The sequence below is a fragment of the Bos taurus genome, chromosome X (genome assembly GCF_002263795.3).
Source record: "Bos taurus isolate L1 Dominette 01449 registration number 42190680 breed Hereford chromosome X, ARS-UCD2.0, whole genome shotgun sequence".
In the NCBI taxonomy this organism is placed as follows: Eukaryota; Metazoa; Chordata; class Mammalia; order Artiodactyla; family Bovidae; genus Bos; species Bos taurus.
The window spans coordinates 52,700,493-52,711,135 of NC_037357.1; positions in this window are offsets into that span (position 1 = coordinate 52,700,493).

The window sequence follows — 10,643 nt, forward strand, 5'->3', positions numbered from 1 at the left end:
GTCTGAAATGCAGTACCTGTGTGTAATTTCAAAAACAACAGTGATCTCGGTTCATTCCAAGACAAACCATTCGATATCACAGTCATCCCAGTCTATGCTCCAACTACTAATGCCTAAGAAGATGAAGTTGAATGGTTTTATAATGATCTACGAGACCTTTTAGAAATAACCCCCCCAAAAAGATGTCCTTTTCATCCTAGGAGACTGGAATGCAAAAGTAGGAAGTCAAGAGATACCTGGAGTAACAGGCACGTTTGGCTTTGGAGTACAAAATGAAGCATGGAAAAGGCTAACAGAGTTTTGCCAAGAGAAGCCTTTAGCTTCTCTTCTTTTCTCAGCTATTTGTAAGGCCTCGTCAGACGACCATTTAGCCTTTTTGCGTTTCATTTTCTTGGGGATGGTCTTGATCCCTGCCTCCTGTTCAATGTCACAAACTTCCGTTCATAGTTCTTCAGGCATTCTGTCTATCAGATCTAATCCCTTGAATTTATTTTTCACTTCTACTGTATACTTGTAAGGGATTTGATTTAGGTCATACCTGAATGGTCTAGTGGTTTTCCCTACTTTCTTCAATTTAAGTCTGAATTTGGCAATAAGGAGCTCATGATTTGAGCCACAGTCAGCTCCCAGTCTTGCTTATGCCGACTGTATACAGCTTCTCCATCTTTGACCGCAAAGAATATAATCAACCTGATTTTAGTATTGGCCGTCTGGTGATGTCCATGTGTAGAGTCTTCGCTTGTGTTGTTGGAAGAGTGTGATTGGTATGACCAGTGCATTCTCTTGGCAAAACTCTGTTAGCCTTTGACCTGCTTCGTTTGTACTCCAAGGCCAAATTTGCCTGTTACTCCATGTAGCCCTTACTTTTGCATTCCAGTGCATTATAAAGTAGAGACATCACGTTGTCAGCAAAGGTCAGTCTAGTCAAAGCTACGGATTTTCTAGTAGTCATGTACAGGTGTTAGATTTGGACCATAAAGAAGGCTGAGCACCAAAGAATTGATGCTTCCGAACTGTGCTGCTGGGGAAAACTCTTGAGAGTCCTTTAGACTGTAAGATCAAACCAGTCAATCCTAAATGAAATCAACACTGAATGTTCATTGGAAGGACTGGTGCTGAAACTGAAGTTCCAATACTTGGGCCACCTGATCTGAAGAGCTGAATCATTGGTAAAAACCCTGATACTGGGAACGATTGAAGGCAAAAGGAGAAGGAGGTGGCAGAGAATGGAGATGGTTAGATGGCATCACCGACTCAATGGACATGAATTTGAGCATACTCTAGGAGATAGTAGAGGACAGAGGAGCCTACCATGCTATTGTCCGTGGGTCACAAGGAATCAGACTCAACTTAGCAACTGAACAACAACTCTAAGACCTGTGATTGTGTCACCTCCCTGATATTTGAGCAGAAGTGACCCCCCAACCCCCTTTATGCTTAGGAACGTTTATGCTATTGCAGAGACCATAGTTTTCACTTCCTGTAAACCCACTGATTATTCAAGACTGTCACCTCTTAGAAGGGAGTGGTAAGGTAACACTCCAGGTTGCAAATAGCAACAGCATAATCCCCTTTAGTCAGAAAATACGTGAATATTAATACACCACAGTATGGATGCTTAGGCACTTAAATGCTAACATGTCTAATTGGTGGGATTGTAGGTGATTGGTTCTTATAAATTTCAAGTGATAAATGTATCATTTTAGGGCAGTGATCTGGGCTCATCTATTTACATATTCCTGATTATATTAATCAGCTAGGCTTGGCATAACAAAATACTGTAGACTAGGCGGCATAAACAACAGAAGTTCATTTTCTCACAGTTCTGGAGGATAGAAGTGCCAAAATCAAGATCTAGCAGTGTCAGTTTCTAGAGAAACCTCTCTTTCTGTATTACTAGTGGTCATCTTCTTGTTGGGTCCTCACATGCAGGGGAAAGATCTGGTATCTCTTCCTCTTCCATATGGCCACAGTCCTATCCAATTATGCCCCTGCTCCCATCTCAATTAATTACCTAAATACCCTATCTCCAGATCCAGTCACACTTGGGGTTAGGGCTCCAACATATTAATTTTTTGGAGGGGAGCCAATTCGGTTCATAGCACCTGTGCTCACCACAAACACCAAAAGTACTTGGTTCATAAAACAGTGAATTCTGTTCAGGACAAGAACCAGACCAGAAGTTCTGTGCTGCAGCTCATTAACAGGTATTAGATATCTGAGCTGATGCCCAATGAAAGAAGTGATGTGCTTAGCAAAGCGGGTGTTAGCAAGAGACTCTTGTCCCTCCCCATCCAACCCCAGCCTTTCATGTCCCCTGACCTTAGTTGAAAAGCACTTTCCAAAAAGCAAGAAGAGTCCATCTAAAATTCCAGCCCTTATACACCTTAGAAGATCAAGTCAGACCCTTTGTTTTCATTTCCTCATTTCTGAGACAAAGGGGCTAGTCTACGTGACCTCTTCTCCCAAGGCTCTCTGTCTTTATAATTCCAACTTTCAGGAAAAGCACTTAGCATCCCTGTTGGGAGGCACATATACTGAATAATATCCTGCAAACTGAGATGGAACTTTGGGACCAAAAAAAACAGAGGGAGCAATGCCATGGAGTGCAATTATGAAGTTCACTGTGGGTAAATCACATTCAAGCACAAAGGATAGAGTCGACAGATAATTCAGAGGCATTCGAAGCTGCACTGCACACTGACTGCCAAAAAGGGTACAAAAGAATTTAAAGGGACCAGAGCTAGAAGTAGAATCTGACTATCAAGACAGAAGCACAGGTGCAGCAACTGGAATCGGGGTTCCTCCCCTCAGGGGTTTCATGACCATTAACCATTTACGTCAGCAAAAGCACTCTTGCAGGTCTCACATCAGATGAAGGCAAGGGCAAAAGTTGATAGGGTACTCATCTGGCTTGGACTCACTTCTTGTAAATTAAGCTAAAGCTCAATCATGCGAAAAGAGGGGAGGTTAGGACTGTGTGAATTAAGATGGAACTGAAAAAATGGAGTTGGTGTGGTTCAGCCACACAATCCCCAAGTCAGGACCCACTTGATCTGGACAGAAGGGGCCTTTCCTGAGAGCCAAATCTGCTAAAATAGCTTTCCTGCACTCATTTTATTCGGCTGAAAAGTAGCCTTGTGTACTTTCATTCCTTAGAAGACCACCAGAAATGAACCACAGGAGCCCATGATAAACATACTGGTTATATTATTATTGTGCTGCTTCATTAGAAGTGAAAATAAATTGTGAGAAGATGCAAAACCATGCAACTTAATGATTATAAACAACAGAGGAAATCGTTGTAGAAAGTGAAAAGCAGCTTATCCTATGGGGGAGTACAGACTACACACACAAAGATCGTCAATTGAGAGCGTATTGACAGCATCTGCCTGGTGGAATTTATGCATCAATGGAAGTTTTAAGATGAGGGGAGGGGACATTGGCTACCCCTGACCTCTTAGCTAGGGGTTATGGGTGAGAAGACATCAGAAGATACCTAAAATCGCTATAAAGATTTGCCAAAAGCAAGACACTCAATGTTGAAATTTGCTCTTGCAAGGAGGTCCCCATTTTATGATGTTTGAGCACACACGTTCTCCTGCTGGATAGCTGGGGGAAAATCAAACGCAAAAAAGTTATTATGAGGGTATTTTCTTAAGATTAAGCTCAATTTCTTCCAAAAGAGCTCATTGCCAAATCATTGGACTCCGCCATAAGAAAGAAAATGTTGGTCACTCAGTCGTGTCCAACTGTTTGCAATCCCATGGCCAGTAGCTCTCCAGGCTCTTATTACTAATATAAACTCAAAGATATCTCCTTTTACCTCAAGACGTTTGAATGTGAAGTTCATGTTAAGGGTCATATATTTTCTATTGTGGTTTTTTCTTGGCCCTTGAAAAATTGTATTTGATTTTTACTTAAGTCCTTTTTCTATGGTGTATTGATGGATGTTAAAGAAATGGATTTCCTATTACTTTTTGTTTTAAACTGGTTTCTAATTTAGTACATCTGCAGAGAGAGAACATTCTGTGGGATTTCAATCCTTTGTAATATTTTGATTTGCTTTAGATCACTGACTTCTGCCTCACTGAATACAATAAAGTCTTTGTGTGGAGCATAACAAACTGTGGAAAATACTTAAAGTGATGGAAACATCATCCCACATTACCTGTCACCTAAGGAGCCTTATGCAGGTCAAGAGGCAAGAGTCAGAACTAGATATGGAACAATGGAGTGATTCCAAATTGGGAAATGAGTACGTCAAGTCAGTGTATTGTCACCCTGCTTATTTAAATTCTATGCAGAGAACATCATGTGAAATGTTGGAGTGGATGAAGCACAAGCTGGAATCAAGATTTCTGAGGAAATATAAACAACCTGACCTATGCAGATGACACCACCCTAATGGCAGCAAGTGAGGAGGAATTAAAGAGCCTCTTGATGAAGTTGAAAGAGGAGAGTGAAAAAGCAACCTTAAAACTTAACATTAAAAATGAAGATCATGGCATCTGGTCCCAACACTTCATGGCAAATAGATGGGGAAAAAGTGGAAACAGTGACAGACTTTATTTTCTTGGGCTCCAAAACCACTGTGGATGGTGACTGCAGGCATGAAATTTAAAGTTGCATGCTCCTTGGAAGAAAAGCTATGACAAAGCTAGACAGTGTAGTAAAAAGCAGAGGCATCACTTTGACAACAAAGGTCCATCCAGACAAAGCTATTGTTTTTTCCAGTAGTCCTGTATGGATGTGACAGTTGGACCATAAAGAACGCTGAGTGCCGAAGAATTGATGCTTTTGAACTGTGGTCTTGGAAAAGATTCTTGCAACTCACTTGGACAGCAAAGAGATCAAACCAGTCAATGTTTAAGGAAATCCACCCTGAATATTCATTGGAAGGATGGATGCTGAAGCTGAAGCTCCAATACTTTGGCTACCCGATGAGAAGAGCTGAGTCATTGGAAAAGACCCTGATGCTGGGAAAGATTGAGTGCAGGAGGAGAAGGGAGCAAAAAAGGATGAGGTGGTTGGATGGCATCACCGATCTAACAGACATGATTTTGAGCAAACTCCGGGAGATAGTGAAGGACAGCGAAGCCTGGTATGCTGCAGTTCATGGAGTCACAAAGAGTCGGACATGACTGAGAGACTGAACGACAACGGCAACATAGAGGTGAGACAGAGGGTATCAGGTGTGATTATTTTCTTGGTAACATAGAGGGTATCAAGAGAGATTATCTTCTGGCCCTTTCCTTCTTTGCTTGCTTCGTTGTGTGTTTCTAATCATGGTGATTTTAAAATATCATATTAGTTATCTGAAACTGATGTATGAAATGCCAGAAATCAGTATACTGAACAGTACGTACTTAATGTCTCACACTTTTGGAGGCCAGAAATCCCACTGAAGGTGTCAGCTGGTTTGGTTCCTTCAGAGTGATGTGAAGGAAGCCTCTGTTCCAGTCCTCTCTCCTTGGCTTGTGGAGATGGCAGTGACCCTTCCATATCTGCTCACAGTTTCCTCCCTATATGAAGGTTTCTGTGTCCATATTTCCCATTTTTATGTGGATACAGGTCATTTTGGATTAGAGGGCATCATAATGAACCCAGTTGAACTTGATTCCTCCAGGATAAATCCTGTCTCTGTAAACACGTATTACGTGTCAGTTACTAGGGTTTAGTACATCAGCACAGATGTATTAGGGAAAGGAATTCAACCCAGAGAAGACAAGACTTTTGAGTTTAGGTGGGCATAGCTGTTGAATTTTCCATTGTATTGAAACCAATTTTTTTTCACAGATAAATGCTGGTATGATATTTACTAGGTGGTATAGTTACAATTTTTTAATTCTTCAAACATATACACGTAGAATATTGAGGGAAAGTCTTACTTATACAGAAATTTTTGATGAATGAGGGTATCCAAATCCCTGTGCAATTTGGCAAATATTGAATTTTTGATAATCACATGTCATTTACCGATGGATGCATTATAAGTTACGTCAGAACTTAGTGCATTAAGGGAGCGATTATTTATGATTTCTTATGTATCTATGTGCAAGGTGAATGCTTCTGTTGCTGTGTCTAGTGTCAGGATTTTTTTGTAGCTCCCTCTGTTTTGCATAGTCCCTTGTGCACTTTATATAACATTGCTTCAAAATTAATACTGTATAAGACACTTCTCTGCATTCTAAAATGGCTGCTTGATAATCAGGAATGGTGTGTACAATAACAATAATAATAAAAATAAAGAGAACATTGGTGAGCACTTAAGGGAAAAAATAGTCACTCCTCTCATGTAATTTTCTCAACTATTTCAATAGTGAATAATTTTATTCAGTTTATAAAAGTTTCTGACTTTCCCCTCTATCTGAAGAGAGAAGTTACTATTTCATTTCAGTCCTTATAAATTCATTCTGGTTTATTTTTTTTAATTAATATATTTATTTTACTTTTTAAAAATGTATTTATTTTAACTGGAGGCTAATTACTTTACAATATTGTAGTGGTTTTTGCCATACACTGACATGAATCAGCCATGGGTGTACATGTGTTCCCCATCCTGAACCCCTCTCCCACCTCCCTCCCTATCCCCCCCTCTGGGTCATCCCAGTGCACCATCCCTGAGCACCCTGTCTCATGCATCGAACCTGGACTGGCGATCTGTTTCACATATGATAATATACATGTTTCAATGCTAGTCTCTCAGATCATCCCACCCTTGCCTTCTCCCAGAGTCCAAAAGACTGTTCTATACATCTGTGTCTCTTTTGCTGTCTCGCATATGGGTTATCATTACCATCTTTCTAAATTCCATACATATGCGTTAGTATACTGTATTGGTGTTTTTCATCCTGACTTACTTCACTCTGTATAATAGGCTCCAGTTTCATCCACCTCATCAGAACTGATTCAAATGCATTCTTTTTAATGGTTGATTAATATTCCATTGGGTATATGTACCACAGCTTTCTTATCCATTCGTCTGCCGATGGACATCTAGGTTGTTTCCATGTCCTGGGTATTGTAAACAGTGCTGCGATGAACATTTGGGTACACGTGTCTCTTTCTGGTTTCCTCGGTGTGTATGCCCAGCGGTGGGATTGCTGAGTCATATGGCAGTCCTATTTCCAGTTTTTTAAAGAATCTCCACACTGTTCTCCATAGTGGCTGTACTCGTTTGCGTTCCCACCAACCGTGTAAGAGGGTTCCCTTTTCTCCACACCCTCTCTAGCATTTATTCTTTGTAGGTATTTTGATAGCAGCCATTCTGACCGGTGTGAAATGGTACCTCATTTTGGTTTTGATTTGCATTTCTCTGACAATGAGTGATGTTGAGCATCTTTTCATGTGTTTGTTAGCCATCTGTATGTCTTCTTTGGAGATATTTCTGTTTAGTTCTTTGGCCCAGTTTTTTATTGGATCATTTATTTTTCTGGAATTGAGCTGCAGGAGCTGCTTCCATACTTTTGAGATTAATTCTTTGTCAGTTGCTTCATTTGCTATTTTTTCCTCCCATTCTGAAGGCTGTCTTTTCACCTTGCTTATAGTTTCCTTCGTTGTGCAAAAGGTTTTAAGTTTAATTAGGTCCCATTTGTTTATTTCTCCTTTTATTTCCATTACTCTGGGAGGTGGGTCATAGAGGATCCTGCTGTGATTTATGTCGGAGAGTGTTTTGCCTATGTTTTCCTCTAGGAGTTTTATAGTTTCTGGTCTTACATTTAGATCTTTAATCCATTTTGAGTTTATTTCTGTGTATGGTGATAGGAAGTGTTGTAGTTTCATTCTTTCACAAGTGGTTCACTAGTATTCCCAGTATCACTTGTTACAGAGATTGTCTTTTTTCCACTGTATTTTCTTGCTTCCTCTCAAAGAGGTAGGTGCGTGGATTTATCTCTGGGCTTTCTAGTTTGTTCCACTGATCTATATTTCTGTCTTTGTGCAAGTACCATACTGTCTTGATGACTGTAGCTTTGTAGTGTTTCCTGAAGTGAGGCAGGTTGATTCCTCCAGTTCCATTCTTCTTTCTCAAGACTGCTTTGGTTATTCGAGGTTTTTTGTATTTCCATACAAATTGGGAAATTATTTGTTCTAATAGTCTGAAAAATACTGTTGGTCACTTGAGAGGGATTGCAGAGAAGGCAATGGCACCCGACTCCAGTACTCTTGCCTGGAAAATCCCATGAGTGGAGGAGCCTGGAAGGCTGCAGTCCATGGGGTCGTGAAGAGTCAGACACAACTGAGCCACTTCACTTTCACTTTTCACTTTCATGCACTGGAGAAGGCAATGGCACCCCACTCCAGTGTTCTTGCCTGGAGAATCCCAGGGACAGGGTGCCTCGTGGGCTGCCGTCTATGGGGTTGCACAGAGTCGTACCCGACTGAAGCAACTTAGCAGTAGCAGCAGTGAATCTATAGATTGCTTGGGGAAGTATACTCAATTTCACTGTATTGATTCTTCTGATCCATGAACATGGTATGTTTCTTCATCTATTTGTTTCATCTTTGATTTCTTTCATCAGTGTTTTATAGTTTTCTATATATAGGTCTTTTGTTTCTTAGGTAGATTTATTCCCCAAAGAAAGAGAGATATTACTCTAGGAGGTGGGTCATAGAGGATCTTGCTTTGCTTTATGTCATTGAGTCTCCTACCTATGTTTTCCTCTAAGATTTTTAATAGTTTCCGGTCTTATATTTAGGTCTTTAAATCCATTTTGAGTTGATCTTTGCGTATGTGTGTATGTGTCTATTTCCCTTTGATTTCTTCAGTAACCTGTTGGTTATTTAGAAACACATTTTTATAATCTCCATGTGTTGGTGTTTCTTACAGTTTTTTTCTTGTAATTGATGTTCTAGTCCTATAGCGTTGTGGTCAGAGAAGATGCTTGATAAGATTTCAATCTTCTTAAATTTACTGAAGTTTGATTTGTGATCCAAGATGTGGTCTACCCTGGAGAATGGTCCATGTGCACTTGAAAAGAATGCTGTATTCTTCTGCATTTGGATGGAATATCTGAAGATATCAATGTGATCCATCTCTCTAATGTATCATTTAAGACTTGTGTTTTCCTTATTAATTTTTCTCTTTGATGATCTGTCCATTGGTGTGAGTGGGGTGTTAAAGTCTCCTACCACTACTGTGTTACTGTCAATTTCTCTCCTATGTTTGTTAATGTTTGTCTTATGTATTGAGGTACTCCTATGTAGGGTGCATAGATATTTACAATTGTTATGTCTTCCTCTTGAATTGAATCCCATGATCATTATGCAGTGCCTTCTTATCTCTTGTTAATCTTCTTTAAGATCTATTTTGTCTGATATGAGGATTGCTACTCCAGCTTTCTTTTGTTTCCCATTTGCATAGAATATATTTTTTCCATCCTCTCACTTTCAGTCATATGTGTCTTGAGGTCTGAAGTGGGTTTCTCAATAGACAGCATATATATGGGTCTTGTTTTTTGTATCCATTCAACCAGTCTGTGTCTTTTGGTTGGAGCATTTAATCCATTTATATTTAAAGTAATTATTGATTATATGTTCCTATTGCATTTTCTTAATTCTTTGGGGTTGATTTTGTAGATCTTTTTTCTTCTCTTGTATTTCTTGACTATATCAGTCCCTTTAACATTTGTTGTAAAGCTGTGTTTGGTGGTACTGAATTCTCTTAACTCTTGCTTGTCTGAAAAGCTCTTTATTTTTCCATCAATTTTGAATGAGATCCTTGCTGGGTACAGTAATCTTGCTGTAGATTTGTACCATTCAACACTTTAAATATATCCTGCCATTCCCTTCTGGCCTGCGGAGTTCTGCTAAAGGATCAGCTATTAAGCTTATGGAGCTGACACCTATCCTACTCAAACTCTTCCAGAAAATTGCAGAGGAAGGTAAACTTCTAAATCATTCTATGAGGCCACAGTCACCTTAATACCAAAACCATACAAAGATGCCACAAAAAAAGAAAACTACAGGCCAATATCACTGATGAACATAGATGCAAAAATCCTTAACAAAATTCTGGCAAACAGAATCCAAACATATTAAAAAGACCAAGTGGGCTTTACCCCAGGGATGCAAGGATTTTTTATATCCACAAATCAATCAATGTGATTCAGCACATTAACAAATTGAAAGATAAAAAACCACATGATTATCTCAATAGATGCAGAGAAAGCCTTTGACAAAATTCAACATCCATTTATGATAAAAACCCTCCAGAAAGCAGGCACAGAAGGAACATATCTCAACATAATAAAAGCCAGCTATGATAAACCCACAGCAAACATTATGGTGAAAAATAGAAAGCATTTCCCCTAAAGTCAGGAACAAGACAATGGTGCCCACTCTCACCACTACTGTTCAGCATAGTTTTGGAAGTTTAGCCACAGCGATCAGAGAAGAGAAAGAAAGAAAAAGGTATCCAGATTGGAAAAGAAGAAGTAAAACTCTCACTGTTTGCTACATAGAAAACCCTAAAGACACCACCAGAAAATTACTAGAGCTAATCAATGAATAGAGTAACGTTGCAGGATATAAAATCAACACACAGAAATCCTTGCATTCCTATACACTAACAATGAGAAAACAGAAGGAGAAATTAAGGAAACAATTCCATTCACCATTGCAATGAAAAGAATAAAATATTA